This window comes from Theropithecus gelada, chromosome 17 (assembly GCF_003255815.1).
Source record: "Theropithecus gelada isolate Dixy chromosome 17, Tgel_1.0, whole genome shotgun sequence".
Taxonomy (NCBI): domain Eukaryota; kingdom Metazoa; phylum Chordata; class Mammalia; order Primates; family Cercopithecidae; genus Theropithecus; species Theropithecus gelada.
Window position 1 is genome coordinate 61,560,472 of NC_037685.1, and position 14,933 is coordinate 61,575,404.

General features: G+C 44.6%; 1 long non-coding RNA gene across 1 annotated transcript; it reads right to left on the bottom strand.

Moving 5' to 3' along the window:
* Positions 1-1,098: 1,098 nt before the first annotated feature.
* LOC112610616 lies at positions 1,099-9,108 on the bottom strand. Its single transcript, XR_003116444.1, has 2 exons — positions 8,956-9,108; positions 1,099-1,525 (listed from the first exon to the last, which is right to left on the bottom strand). It is a non-coding gene; the product is annotated as an uncharacterized LOC112610616 (long non-coding RNA).
* Positions 9,109-14,933: the final 5,825 nt, after the last annotated feature.

Below are 14,933 nucleotides of genomic sequence, written 5' to 3' on the forward strand. Positions count from 1 at the left end.
TCTCTAGTGCCAGCATAGTGCCTGCCACGTAGTAGATTTCAATAACTATAAATTAAATGAATGTATGGAAGCCCAAAGCTGCACAGGGCTTCATAAAGCCCCAACAGAACCTCCAAAGACAGGCACTAGTGTTTCTTTTCAGACATAAAGGGGTCAAATCTGATGTCACCATTGATGTATATATATGTCATTATGTTGAATTGAATTTCTGTTAACTGTAACCATGACAACAACAAATCCCATTCACATGTAGAGAACAGTGAGTCGTTTGGACAAGCATCACTGAAGGCCTGGCTTCCTAAGAAAACCTTTGTGCAATGTGACTCCAAGCCCCTTTTCATGAAGTGTGCTCAACAGCAGGGTCTGTTCTAAATGGCTCTCCCTACGTGATTCATGTAACTGGTCCATGCAGCAAAGGCATGGAACCCAGAAACAAAGTTTCATTGCTTTGGATGCACTCCTTATGAAATTATGTCTGTTTTTGCAAAGAAATGATCATTTCATTCACAATTTTTCACTGTTGGGTAGAAAGCGTGAAAGTTGCTTTCTAGAAAAGCTGACAGTGGGTAGCTAGAAAAGAAAGAATGCAGCTTCCTCCCCATTGTATCTTTGGTAATTATTTTCAACTGTCATGAGCAGAAACTCAGCGAGCTGGGGGAACGGAGTCCAGAAAACGCTCCACTGGCCAGGATCTGCTCTATGGTTGCTCTCTCCACAATGAAGCTGCTCTGTAAGGGCGCTCTGCAACCTCCCTGCTGTTACCTGACCTAGCAGCCTCAGGATACAGCTGAGATCCTGCCTCTGGAGTGGCTTCCATCCCTCCCATAAGGATTTGAAAAGCTTGACCAGGTACCCCGTTAGACCTCAGCCCACCTAACACTTGGACCTTTGGGTAGCTGTTCTCCTTCCAATTCACCTGTGGGGAGAGTTGACTTCTCCTTATCTTCTCCCCATTCCCTGAGGCCCTCTCATTGGAGACCAGTGTTTTCCCTCCTGCTTCCAGACCCACTCTGCAATCATTTGTGCATCTCCAACCCTGACTTCATGGAACAGATTCGACTTTGCTCCAACTATCCCCGAAGCAGCCCCATGAAAGTGTTCCATTCAAGACAGTTTGTTATGGCCAGGCCATCCCAATGAACCACGACTCTCTTCAGTGATGCTTCCTTCACTGTAAACGTCATAGTGTTGAGAGACTACTTGTATGCACATTTCCAAGTCAGGTGAACTTTCCCTTTGGGTTCCCAGTTCCAACTCCTCAAACAAGGACATAACACTGGCCAGTGATGGTCCTAAATTTATCCCCAGGGACTGAGGGGAGCAATTCTTTCCCCTCCATATCAAAATAGTCATCTAGCAGGGGTTGTGGTGACTCTAATGTGCCCTGGGCAGTAGTAGATACAGGTTCATCAGGTCTTCTTAGTCAGTAAACAGGAAGCGCAAGGTTACAGAGCAGAGCTGGGCAGCTGCCACACAATTTTTTTCCTTTTGGCTCATGTATGAGTGTTTCTGTGGCTCCAGGTCTCTGATGGAGGCATATCAAAATCAAGAAATATTTAATGAGTCACTAATATATACTAACCACTGTAACTTAGCTTGACCAGAAAATGAAATAGATGGGCTAGTAATGAAACATTTGGAATAAACCCTAAGCCATTATCAACTGTGGTCATTGGTCTTTGGAAGAGCTAAACTGAGGTCACAGTAGGAGCCCCAGAGCAGGCTCAGGGCAGGAGGAGCCTGGGGAGGCCCCCTCCCAGCAGAAGGGCTCAGTGGTGAGCAGCCACAGCATCCTTCAGGGTAGGGCACCCATCAAACATGACTGTGCCCTATAGAGGCGGGCCAGGGACAAGGACTGGTGAGAAGGCCCTCATTCAGTCCAAGTGAAGAAGAGAGGCAGGATCTAGGAGAACCCTGGCATTAATACCCTATTAAAGAGGCAACATCTCTGGAGAAGACCAAGAAGAGACAAATGGAGTGGAAAGATGGACTCTCTTAACCCCTTCATCAAGATAGGATAAAAGGCCAAGTGAGGTGGCTCATGCCTGGAATCCCAGCACTTTGGGAGGCTGAGGCAGGAGGATCATTTGAGCCCAGGAGTTCAAGACCAGCCTGGGGAACATAGCAAGACCCTGTCTCTACAAATAATTAAAAAATTAGCCGGGTGTGATGGCGCACACCTGTGGTCCCAGCTACATGGAAGGCTGTGGCAGGAGGACCATTTGAGCCCAGGAGTTCAGGGCTGCAGTGAGCCGTGGTCATACCATGGCACTCCAACTTGGGCAACAGAGTTAAATCTTATCTCAAAAAAAAAAAAAAATGGGATAAAGGAGGAAAATTACAGAAAAGCTGAGCTGACAAGTTTGTATTAGAGGACAAAAGCTGATGGCTTGAGAGGAAGCAACTAAAGGTGTATCTGGGAGGTCACAAGCCTTTGGAGCAAGAGGTGTTACTGTGTGTGAGGATAGAGCTGTAAAGAAGGTACCTATTTTACCCAAAGATAATCAGTCAAGGATAGTTTCCTGCTGCCAACCTATATTGGCAAATGACCAAACCCCTTCTCTTCTCTCTAAAACTCCTCTTCCCTCCTTAATCTCCCCCATATAGGTTTTGTACAATGGAGAAGGCAACTGGACTTTATTAGCAATCTGTCTCCATGGACCTTGTTGTAAACAAAGAGATCTTTAATTGGAGAGCATTTTTCTACCCAGCGGTCAATGTGATATATATGTTAATATCTTGCAACTACTAAGCTATACAATAAAAATAAGACATACGGTTTCTTAGTCAAATGCGTGTTTCTTTGATCACAGAGACATAGACAGCTTAGAGCTGTCTTTCAAGTGACTCATGTCCAAATCAATAACCCAGCCCTGGACAGAAACAATCAGGATGGCCTCTCATCAGAGACAGGTCCATGGGGGTGAGCCAGCGGTCACCAAGTCACAGGATAAACCTGGTACAGCATAACAGGAAGGGTTGGATATATTATGGGATCAGAGAATTTACATGGCATTTAAAGATAAAACACAAAATTGCAAAGAAATGTACCCTTTTAGGGGGCTGCAATAGGCCACACCCCCAGAATCCCAAGAGGTTCTCCTGTGGAAAATTTGAAATGCTCTGCTTATGGAAATATAAGGAAGTCTCACGTAGCTCAGAATCCCATATTTTCATTTTCTTCACTTTCCCCCTTGATGAAAAAATCAAATATCATGTGTCATCACAGACTGAGAAAAAGGGCAATATCTAAATAAACATGTACGCAACAGGAATCCAAAGTACATAGAGAACATAGCTGCACACCCTCTTTCACATTAAAAAACAATTAACAGCAACCTCAGCTAACACAGAAAAATGACACATGGGGTAATCCAGTGATCCGACAGGGCCAGGGGTGTGGTTCCTGACAATAAGGTAGGCTTTGTGGGAGGGTGTAGAGTAACTCCAAGATGGCAGATCAAACATGAGGGCTGTAGGCTTAATATCTTCCCACATGTCTTCCGCCTTCTTTCCTTCTTCTGTGGTCCACTGGGAGTCCAGTGGTCCAACCCTGCTTCACTCCCCTTTAGAGGATGTCCCGGAGGCTCCCAGGTTGGTAGCTCCTCTGGAAACACTGCTCCATCACACGTCCTGTGCAGATACCTGCAGGATGCCCTGTTCCCTCCTAGATCACATTTAAAAATCCCACAATTTAGGACAACTGCCCTTCCTAGCCTTTTTTTCTTTTACTTTCTTTTTTTAACCTGAATCTGACCAGGCTATTTGCCAGCTTTCAGCTGCTTTCTTGGATTTCTGTGCCTTGTGCTTTTTCCTGGGAATCTCCTCCTCCTGCTGCCACCAGTAGATGACCATGCCTGCCTAGCAGAATCTGGAGCTCATTCTTTAAGGCTCAAACTCCACTACCAAACCCTGACTAATCCTGCCTCTCCTGTGGTTCCGTCACACTTTGTAGCTCTATGACAGTTGTCGTGTTGCTTTGGACTTTTAGTCATTTGCTCTGACACTCAAAGCCAGCAACTTGAGAGTCAGCCTATGTTTTACTTATCTTGGTATTTTCCATACTCCTTACACATATGCGCCTTTCACCTGCTACATCTCAATTTGTTCACCTTGGACAAGTCACTACATGTAAGACTTGGTGCCCTTCTCTGTAAAATGGGGCCAATAACAATAAGTCCTTCAGAAGGATTATCAGAATTAAATGAATTTACGCAAGTTCAGCATGTAGTGCACAACTTGACACATAATGAGTGTTACTTGCTATTAGCATCAATATTTTATAAAAATAGAATTTTGGCCAGGCACGGTGGCTCATGCATGTAACTCCAGCACTTCAGGAGGCCGACGCAGATGGATCACGAGGTCAGGAGACGGAGACCATCCTGGCTAACACGGTGAAAACACGTCTCTACTAAAAATACAAAAAATTAGCTGAACATGGTGGCGGGTGCCTGTAGTCCCAGCTACTCGGGAGGCTGGAGAATTGCTTGAACCTGGGAGGTAGAGGTCGTAGTGAGCCGAGATTGCACCACTGCACTCCAGCCTGGGCGACAGAGCGAGACTCCGCCTCAAAAGAAAAAAAATATAGAATTTTATTTATTTAATGCTGTAGCAGTCTCTTTCCAGCTGTTAGGACATCTCTTAATTTCCTTCCTTAGTGGAGAAAAAAGTACTTCCTATGTTTTGGTGTTCTTATTCCTGGCTGTGCATTGAAATCATCTTGAGAGCCTTTAAAGATATTGATGCCTGAGACCTGCCCTCAGAAACCCTGGTTCAGTGGGTGCGGTCTAGCTGTGACTAATTTTTGTTTGTGGAGTATTTCTCATGCAGATCCAGGGTCGATAACCCGTGCAAATCACTAGATAGCTTACCATTTCTACCACAGGTCCCTTTGGCCCTTATTTCTAGAGTAACAAGCTGTAACTTGGGGCAATTCAATCTCCAGAATATTGTACTATTAATACCCAGAGATGTACATTTCACCTTCTGTAACTTCACCCCTGGTCATTCCATCCAAGCTCCCATGATGACTCAGCATTCTTAATACCTCTAGTTTTCCTTCTATTTCCGTAACAGTAAAGTACTTGTTCAGGATAACTTACTGCTAAGTAATAAAAACATGAAGTAGCGGTGAGTAGTAGGGGAAGAAGAACACATAAAATCTTTCCAGCTCTCCATTTCTCATTTCTCCTCCCTAACTGATGATGAGTGGTAGGCCTGATCCCATCAGCCATAAGTCGAGAGGGCCGAGTTGAGGGCATGCATAGGAATGGCCTGGCCCCTGTGCCCACATGAGCAACTGCACGGGCAGTCGGGCTATTATAATAACAAGTCTAGGGTAATTGCTGATAGAGAGATGCAGATCCCTGTTTTTTGCCCTGTAGCCACTTAAAAGCCTTTGTTCATAATTATAGATATAAAGCTTGTACTTCTTACTGGGCATTGGATTTCAATGGGAATTAGGCCAAAATATGGACCTGAGAATTGGCCCCACTGTGGCCAACCTGCGAATGCTGAGTCAGTCCTGTTCTGCTGACTCAGTTTTCTCTTTGAACTGCAAGGATCACAGTCTAAGCATTGAGACAAGTAGTTCTATTGCCAAGACAAAGGGGAAAAAAGACTGATTAAATCTGAGACATGGCAGATAATGCCAAAAGGCAGAGGCAATGTGATCTCTGAAGAGAGAGAGACAGAGTATGTGTTTTGGAGATACGAGTATTGGAAAAATGGAAGTCTCATGACAAAATGACTGCTGGGAAGCAGTTGCTCTGAGGAATTCCCCTTTACCCACGTCCTCTTAGATTCCCTCTTTCTTTATTCCCTTAGACTCTTCTAGTTCCGGATGGTCTGTGGTGGTTGCTGTTGTTTTTCTAACAGCCTGGAGAATGTAACTTAAAAACCCACATGAAAGGCCCATGAAATATCAAGGTGATTCTGAGGACTGGCTCCATTTGCTCCAGAGCCCACATTCTGGCTTAGGTAGAGGACACCCCAAGGAGACTCAAACCACAGATCCAACTTTGAGCTGCTTCCACAAGCCCCAAAATGCCTTGAGCCTAATCCAGACAGGTTTAAAAGTTTAATTGGACAGGATCTTGGACATAATTTTTACAGGTTAGAAAACTAATAGCTAGAGAGGGCAAGTAAGTCACCCAGATCACATATCATGCCTGCAACAGAAACAGGACAAGCACCTGCCTTCCAATAGCCATGCACTTGCTGGGTTCCTTGTCTGAGCTGGGGAATGCCAGGCTAGCCCAAGAATGGCCTGCAGGGCTGGAGAAGGAGGCTGTTCCCATGCCATATATCCCATGGCCCTTCAGTTTTGGGTGAATGCTTTTGAAAATTCTGTCTCGGCACCAATTACGCAAACAAAACAGAAGAAGTGGAGACTGGGCGAGCCAGCCAGAGAGGACATTCTTTATGGATGAAGTCACTGGCTTTCAGTGTAAACCACTTACAGAAACAAGGTTCTTGTGTGGACTGCCACAAGTGAGGCTCTCCAAGGCCTATAGTTGCAGCAGAGAAAATGTGATAAATCTACAAAACGTTCTGCAGCTTTACTCAACTCTTTAAACTCAAATATTTGTTTTAGATCAGGAAATGGCTCAGGGCATGAGCACAATCTCACCAAGTGTGTGATTCTGGTGCCACGTGGCCACAGCATGATTCAGGATTTCTCCTGCCTTAGCCACTCCTCTAATCAACAACAGTACCTGAGTCACACTCCTGGCGTCCTTGCTGAGGCTAGGACCCACCCGCCCATTGGCAGCCTTTGTCTCCGAGGGCAAGTGAAATACAGCGCCCCCTGTTGGGCACCCTGTCTTGTTCCTCTCCAGCTGGGTTTGCCTGCCTGGACTGGTTGCCCAAATTCAAGACATGGCAGCTCATGCCATGTGCGACTTAAAGGCTCTCCGCTTCCTATTTTACAAGAGGCTCTGTCTGCTTAAAGTGCTCGGTGCCTGGTGATGCCATGTTTTTTCCTGTCGGCAGTCCCCTCAAAAGAAGGAAATTCATTTGGGAGTTGTTTGAGGTGGATGAGGACATCCTTCCTTCACATCTTTGGTGTCACTGGGACAGGTGGAATTCCTGGCTGGAGGCAGGTGATGCTCCGGTGAGCGCATCAGAGGCAGCAGCCGCAGTCTGCTTACCCCTCAGCTGAGACAGGGGAGAAGCTTCGCCAGCTGCCTCATCAAATGGAATGCAAACAAACAGAGAGGAGAGCCCCGCATTGCTCATCATGCCCTCAGCTACTCCAGCCTCGCTCCAGGGTGCTCAGGGCAAAAGAGGGCAGCTCTCTGCCAAGCAGGGCTTCCTGGTGCGTTTTTCCATGGAGGAAGGACTCCTCTGGGAAGGACGCCTGCTGGGGGACTTGGGGCATCTGGATTGCCGGCTGTACTCAGCAAGGAGTGGCCACAGAAAGTTCTGAACGCTTCTTGAGGGAAAGCATAAGCCATCAGCAGAGAGGGAGAGAGTGTGAGCAAGAGCGAGAGTGAGAGAGCGAGAGAGCGAGAGAGAGAGAGAGAGAGAGAGAGAATGGACCTCCCAACCTACAAAGTCCCCGCACCAGAAGTAAGGTCATCAGGCTTGAGACCTTGAGGCTGCAGCTGTGCACACCCATTCCCCCAGCCACTGCTCATGCCTGCAACTGCTGCCACAGAGAGGGGCCTTCCACCCCACAACTGAAAATAAGATTTAAATGCACATACCCCTTTGACAGAAAAACAGTGACCTTCGAACCCATCAAAACAGAAAGTCACTGATTTTAAATCCTTTATTGAGATTGATAAGGAAAAAGGATTATGCAGGAGCTGGATGTGAACCGTGGTTGCTACACAATTTGGGCTAGGGCTTGCTCTTCTCTCATTAAAAAACTCTGTTTATTCCACCAAAGTAGGTAAAGTTCTCCCTCTCCTCTTTGGATTCTCTACTATATTCCTTAGTGACGTCGTGAGGCTTTCTCAGGACTAAGCCTACAAGTTGTCTATTAACCCAGCTTTCCAGTGGGGACTGCCTAATATTGACCAAATACTTTAGAGAGTCATATCATCTGTGAACTGGCAGAGATCCAGAACTCCAGTCCAGCACTCACATTTTACAGACAAGGAAGCCAGAGCAGCCAGGGCCTTAGCCTGGTTTCACAACTCTTTCTCTGGTTCTCTTGGTGACTAACAACAAAACGACACCTCCCTATTCTGGTCCGGCTTGGGCTTCTGGCTGCCGGTACAGGAATAGCCAAAATCCTTCCTTTCAAGCTTTCTGTGTAATGGAAACCCTGCTCGACTAATTAGGGCCCACCTCTCTCGAACTCCTGAATCACTGGCATTCATTAAAGATAGAAAAGCATTTTCTCCCCCTAATGAAGGAGAACCGGAATAACATAGATGAGTCACGGTCACTGAAAACTGTCATGATATTCAAGAAAGGTGACCTTCTCTCACACCTGCAGACCTGGGAGGGTTGATTGAAATCTACACCTAGTTCTTCTCCTTGGGCTCTGACTGTGACAGGAGGGTTTGTTGCTTGTTTTTTTTTTTTTTTTTTTTTTTCCTCCAGTTCCTTGTAGTAGGATGGGATGTGGGTTCTGTTTTAGGAGGTGTGGATTGTGTGGGCTGATGGTGTGGAGGAGGAGGCTAGAAGAAAAGCAATACACACACACATACCACCCCCACGCACATGAACGCATATACACTAACCCCACACAAACACACATGCAGAGATACACATGCACACACTCACACCACACAGACACAAACACAACCATACACTCACAACACACACAAATGCACACATAAACACACACATAGACACTCTCACACACATGCAAACACTCAGACACAGACATACACCCACTCATACTACACACAATCACAACAAACAAATATGTACTCACATGCTCTCTCACACACACACTCACACACACACACACGCACACCTTTGGTTGCCACAGACCTTGGTGGCACTTGGTTCCCAGTGGCTGGCTCAGCAGAAAATGTGGCTGAGTTGTAAGACTCTGTTTTGAATGTGGGAGTTGGAAAGAGCAAAGGCATTCCTCAGGTTCAGGAAAGCACTGGCTAAGAGGAGCTGAAGGAGGAAGAGAGAAGAGATGATTTTCTTCCCTAAGAATAACTTTTGAAGTTGGAGCTCAATTTCACCTATTCACCTTGGTGATGTCACTTTACCCTGCTGTTTCTCAATGTGCAATGCCTCTGATGAACCTGACGCCAGGCCGGTGAGGTACACCTTTAGCCATTTCTGTGATGTCGGTTTTTGTTGACGACACATGTTCTGAATGCGCCATGGCCGATCGAGTTTGACTGGATAGATAGCATAAATCTCCAGTCTGAAAGTCATCATAATACTTGGAATGTTTAGAAAAGTCGTAACTTAGGGGTGCTTCATAACTTCTTAGAATAATTGTGTTTCCCTCAAATGATATATAAACAGAAGACAGCAGCTTTGGATGATGGGAATAATTCAGGAGTAACCAGGGACCCCTAGATCTGGAAGAAGGAAGTCAAGTTAGTGCTTTCTTCAAAGGTTTCAATATTTCCTTAGATTTTAGTGCAGCTTAAATCCAAAAACGTAACTAAGGATATCTTTGCTACGGGAAGTGGCTTGTTAAATTGATGTTGTTGGCCAATTTAAAAAGAATGACATGAACTGATTCCACAAGCTGCAGAACTACAGATAGGAATTAGATTGGGTGTTCTGATTTAAGGAAACAAATTTGAGAGAAAAAGAATTCCATTTTATTGCAGAATTAGAGTTGAATAAATCAGGTAGGCAATGAAAGATTCAGGGAAAGATGATACTTTTAAAAAACAAAATTCTATGATCTCCAATCCAGATTTCACAACCCCCAGGATTGTTTTAATTTTGTCAATGGGCTTAAAGAACTTATCCAAAGATTCTTAAAATAACATTAAATCCTTTAAAGTATTTTGTAAGGTGTCATGGTGCCCTTGTAAAAAAGGGAAAAGGGATTGTTATGACATCCAGCTAATTATGGGAAACTGCAAACACCGGAAGTGCAGTCATCACTGAATTGGTTTCTGAGCTTCCAACTCAGAACAGATCTGGATTTGCTCCACAGGGTGTGCCTCTCTTATCAGATTTGGGATTTTTTTTTTTTTTTTGAATATTTGCATATACAGAATGAGGTATCTTGAAGGTAGGACCCAAGTCTGAACAAACACGAACTTCATTTATGTTTCATATACATCTTATGCACATGGCCTGAAGGGAGTTTTATACAATATTTCAAATGAGTTTGTGCCTGAAACAAAGCTTGGACTGTGTTTTGGCTGCCATCTGTCACCTAAGGCCAGGTGCAGAATTTTCCACTTGTTGTGGCATGTTGGCAATCAAAAAGTTTTAGATTCTGGATAATTTTGGATTTCAGATTTTTGGATTAGGGATGCTCAACCTATATTACTTTAAGGAACAGTATTGCTGCTCCAAACCTGGGGGGATCTTCTCTCTGGGAATCAGAGAGATTATAGATATTTGGTGCTTTAAGTCCCATTAAGTTGGGCTACTCTTTCAGAAATAAATGATCTCAATTAGTATAATCTCCATAAAGTGACACCACTTGGTTATGAAACTCGTTTTCTTTTAACCAAATGTCCCCCAAATGCTTTAAAATCACTAGTAGGTTGCTGAATGAGAATGTAAGGAAGGAACTAGCACTTAATACTTCCACGTCTTTTTTATGGACTTTTCTCTTTCAAGAAATAAGAGCATTGCCTACTTTCCTGTGAACTAGATTTGTGTTGAGAATTAGTTCACAATGAAAAGTGCTAAGCATTACTATATCCCCTGTAGTAATAACAAGGGTGTTATAGACACAACCATGGCGTCCAAATGTGGACCAGCAGAAGACAGACCCAAAAAATGCATGGATATGGGGGCATGGCAGCACGGTTGGAATGAAGTTTCTGGGGAAACTGGATTTTACCCCTAAATTTCTTTATGTATTCAGTTTAGTCTATCAAAAAGGAGCCCTGCAAATAAATTTCTGCATAAAAAAAGCTGATTAGAAAAGGCCATTTTAGACCAGGCACAGTGGCTCACACCTGTAATCCCAGCACTATGGAAGGCCAAGGCGCATGGATCACCTGAGGTCAAGAGTTTGAGATCAGCCCTGGCCAATGTGGTGAAACCTCATCTCTATTAAAAATACAAAATTTAGCTAGGTGTGGTGGCAGGTGCCTGTAATCCCAGCTAGTTGGAGGCTGAGGCAGGAGATTCACTTGAGCCCGGGAGGTAGAGGTTGCAGTGAGCCCAGATCGCATCATTGCACTCCAGTCTGGGCAACAGAGCAAAAAAAAAAAAAAAAAAAAAAAAAAAAAAAATTGTCTCAGAAAAAAAGAAAGAAAGAAAGAAAGAAAAAATGGCTATTTAAAAATTTTGAAAGTTTTTTTTTTTCCACTTGGGATAACCAGAAACCTTGTTAACTCTGAGAGGCTGATTTTGTCTGGGATAAAAAGATTAGAAAGCATTAGACCAGGAAGGGCTTCATTTGAACCTGCCTGAAGACACATTTCAGTTCTGTTAACCAAAACTGTGCATTCTTCAACCAGAAGCACAATGGGAAATGGGGAGGAGAGAGGAAGGGAGCCTGGACGGAGGGAAGAGATCTACCTGCCTTAGCCTGACTTCCCTAGAAAGCAGACCCTGAGGCAAAGTATGTGGGCTCTTTCTAGACTGCGGAGGGCCTTCCTAAGGACAGAAGAGTGAGGGAAGAGGGGAACAAGGCAGGAAAAAAGGGAGAGCTTATAAGGCGCTGTAACCGAGCTCTCCACTACTGGTTGCTCAGCTCAATAGATGATGCCATCTTGCAGGACCATCTTCCGACAGGCCATGCGAATGGCTACATCTCAAGACAGCCCTTCTGTGGGAAGAGAGGGAGGCAGTTTAGCCATTTGCTGCATTCATCTATGGGTCAAAGTTTGGCACGGCTGATGTGACACCCCTTGCTTCTGGTTGGACACATGTAGACGCTATGCGGTCCGTGGATGTCTCACGACAGAGCTCAACAGAAAAGCCCCAGGCTGGAGGTGAGGCACTAAGTAGTTGCTCATGCATGCTTAGGATGGGACGTAGTTCCAAGCTCCTGAGAAGTTGGTCACAGCCCGTGCAGTGCTGCTCAGCACAGCAGCAGCTGGAATAGAACAAGGGGCCAAAGACCTTAGGGATGTGAGACCCAGAGAATCTGAGGGGTGATACAAACCTCTACCCAGGTTTCTGTTGGAAACATGGCCTTTTCCGTCTTTGAGTATGCTAGATACTGGGGATTGCACATCTGCTGATGTCCACACGTGGTAGACTGCTTGCTGTTTCTCCAGTATTCTCTTTCCTCTTCTTAGTAATAGAGCCCCCAGTTTTTAACTGTGCACTTGGCTTCACAGGCTAAAGACTGACTATACATTTTCTAGCCTCCTTTGCTGATTGGTATAACCATGTGACCTAGTTCTGACCAGTGAGATGCAAGTGGAACTGATGTATGCAACTTCTGGTACATGTCCTTAAATGCAAGGGACATGCTCTTCTTTGTCCCTCTTTTCATTCAGGTAGCTGGAATTCAGATGTAATGGTTGGCACTCCAGTGGCCACTGTAGACCATGAGGTGACCTTGGGAACGGGAGCTGCATGTGGTAAGGCAAAAGTCACAAGGAACCTGAGTCCCTGTCACTACAGTCACCAAATCATCCCTGAATTGCCTACTTCCAGACTTTTTTACAGTGGAGAGACCTAAATTTTCGCTTTACTTAAGCCAGTGCTCTTGTGGGTTTCCTATTGCTTTAGCTGAACTTTTGTTGTTGTTGTTGTTGAGACAGAGCCTCTATCACCCAGGCTGGAACGCAGTGAATATAGTCACGACTCACTGCAGCCTCGACCTCCTGGGCTCAGGTGATTCTCCCACCTCAGCCTCCCAGGTAGCTGGGACCACAGGCACGCACCACCACACCTGGCTAATTGTTTTGCATTTATTGTAGAGATGGGGTTTCACCATGCTGCCCAGGCTGGTCTCAAACTCCTGGGCTCAAGCAATCTGCTCACCTCAGCCTCCCAAAGTACTTGGATTACAGGCATGAGCCACTGCGCCCAGCCCCTTTGGCTGAACTTAATTCTAAATGATACAGCATTCAAAGCAGGGAGGATATAAAGAGAAGAGGGGCATAAGTATCCACTTTTAAAAATCACTCAGCCGGGCGTGGTGGCTCACGCCTGTAATCCCAGCATTTTGGGAGGCCGAGGCAGGCGATTCACGAGGTCAGGAGGTCAAGACCATCCTGGCTAACACAGTGAAACCCCGTCTCTACTAAAAATACAAAAAATTAGCTGGGCGTGGTGGCAGGCGCCTGTAGTCCCAGCTACTTGGGAGGCTGAGGCAGGAGAATGGTGTGAACCCAGGAGGCAGAGACTGCAGTGAGCTGAGATTGCACCACTGCACTCCAGCCTGGGCAACAGAGCGAGACTCCGTCTAAAAAAAAAATAAAAAAGGACTCTCCTTTGTCTGTGTCCCACTACCCCGACCTTCTCATAGCACCTTTGACTACCCTGATGATAGTTAACACAGGCATACCTCACACATAGTGTGAGTCCTGTGCCAGACCACTGCAATAAAGCAAAATCACAATAAAGTGAGTTGCACATATTTTGGGCTTACCGGTGCATATAAAAGTTATGTTTAAAGTATAATCTAGTCTGTGCAATAGCATTATGTCTATAAAAACAATGTACATACCTTAATTAAAATACTTTGTTGCTAAAAAAAATGCTAACAATCATCTGAACCTTCAGCAAGTAGTCATCTTTTTGCTGGTAGAGGATACTTCTCAATGTTATGGCTGCTAACTGATCCGGGCCGTGGTGGCTGAAGGTTGGGGTAACTGTGGCAATTTCTTAAAATAAGAAAACACTGAAGTTTGTGGCATCAGTTGACTCTTCCTTTCATGAAGAGTTCTCTGTAGTATACAATGCTGTTTGATAGCATTTTACCCTTTTGTCAACTAAGTTATTTGAATAAATACTTTGTTGTCATTTCAACAATGTTCACAGCACCTTAGGAAACCACTGTCTTTTGTTATGCATAAGAAGCAACTCCTCATCCCTTCAAGTTTGATCATGAGATTGCAGCAATTCAGTCTCACTTACAGGCTTCTCTTCTAATTCTAGTTCTCTTGCTATTTCCAGTGACTTCCTCCACTGAAGTCTTGAACCCCTCAAAGTCATCCAGGAGGACTGGAATCAACTTCTTCCAAACTCTGGTTAGTGTTGATATTTTGACTTCCTCCCAGGAATCACAGATGTTCTTAATGGCATCTAGAACGGTGAATCTTTTCCAGAAGGTTTTCAGTTTGCTTTGTCTAGATCTGTCAGAGGAATCACTAAGCAGTTATAACCTTACAAAATGTACTTCTTAAATAATAAGACTTGAAAGTCAAAATGACTCCTTGATCCATGGGCTGCAGAATGACTGTGTGTAAACTGTCAGATAAACAACATTCATCTCCTTGTCCATCTCCATCAACGCTCTTGTGTGAACAGGTGGACTGTCAATGAGCACCTAAGTAATGAGTAATATTTTGAAATAAATGTTTTTTTCTGAGTAATATGTCTTAACTTTCGGCTTAAAATATTCAGTAAACAAAATACGCTGTAAACAGATGTGCTATCATCCAGGCTTTGTGTTCAATTTACAAAACACAGGAAGAGTAAACTTAGCACAATTCTTAAGGGACCAAGGATTTTTCGAATGGTCAATGAGCACTTGTTTCACCTTGAAATCATCAGCTACATTCGCCCTTGAGAAGAGAGTCAGCCTGTCCCCTGAAGCTTTGAAGCTAGGCATTGACTTTTCCTCTCTAGCTATGAAAGTCCTAGATGGCTTCTTTTTCCAATAGAAGGCTGTTTTGAATATA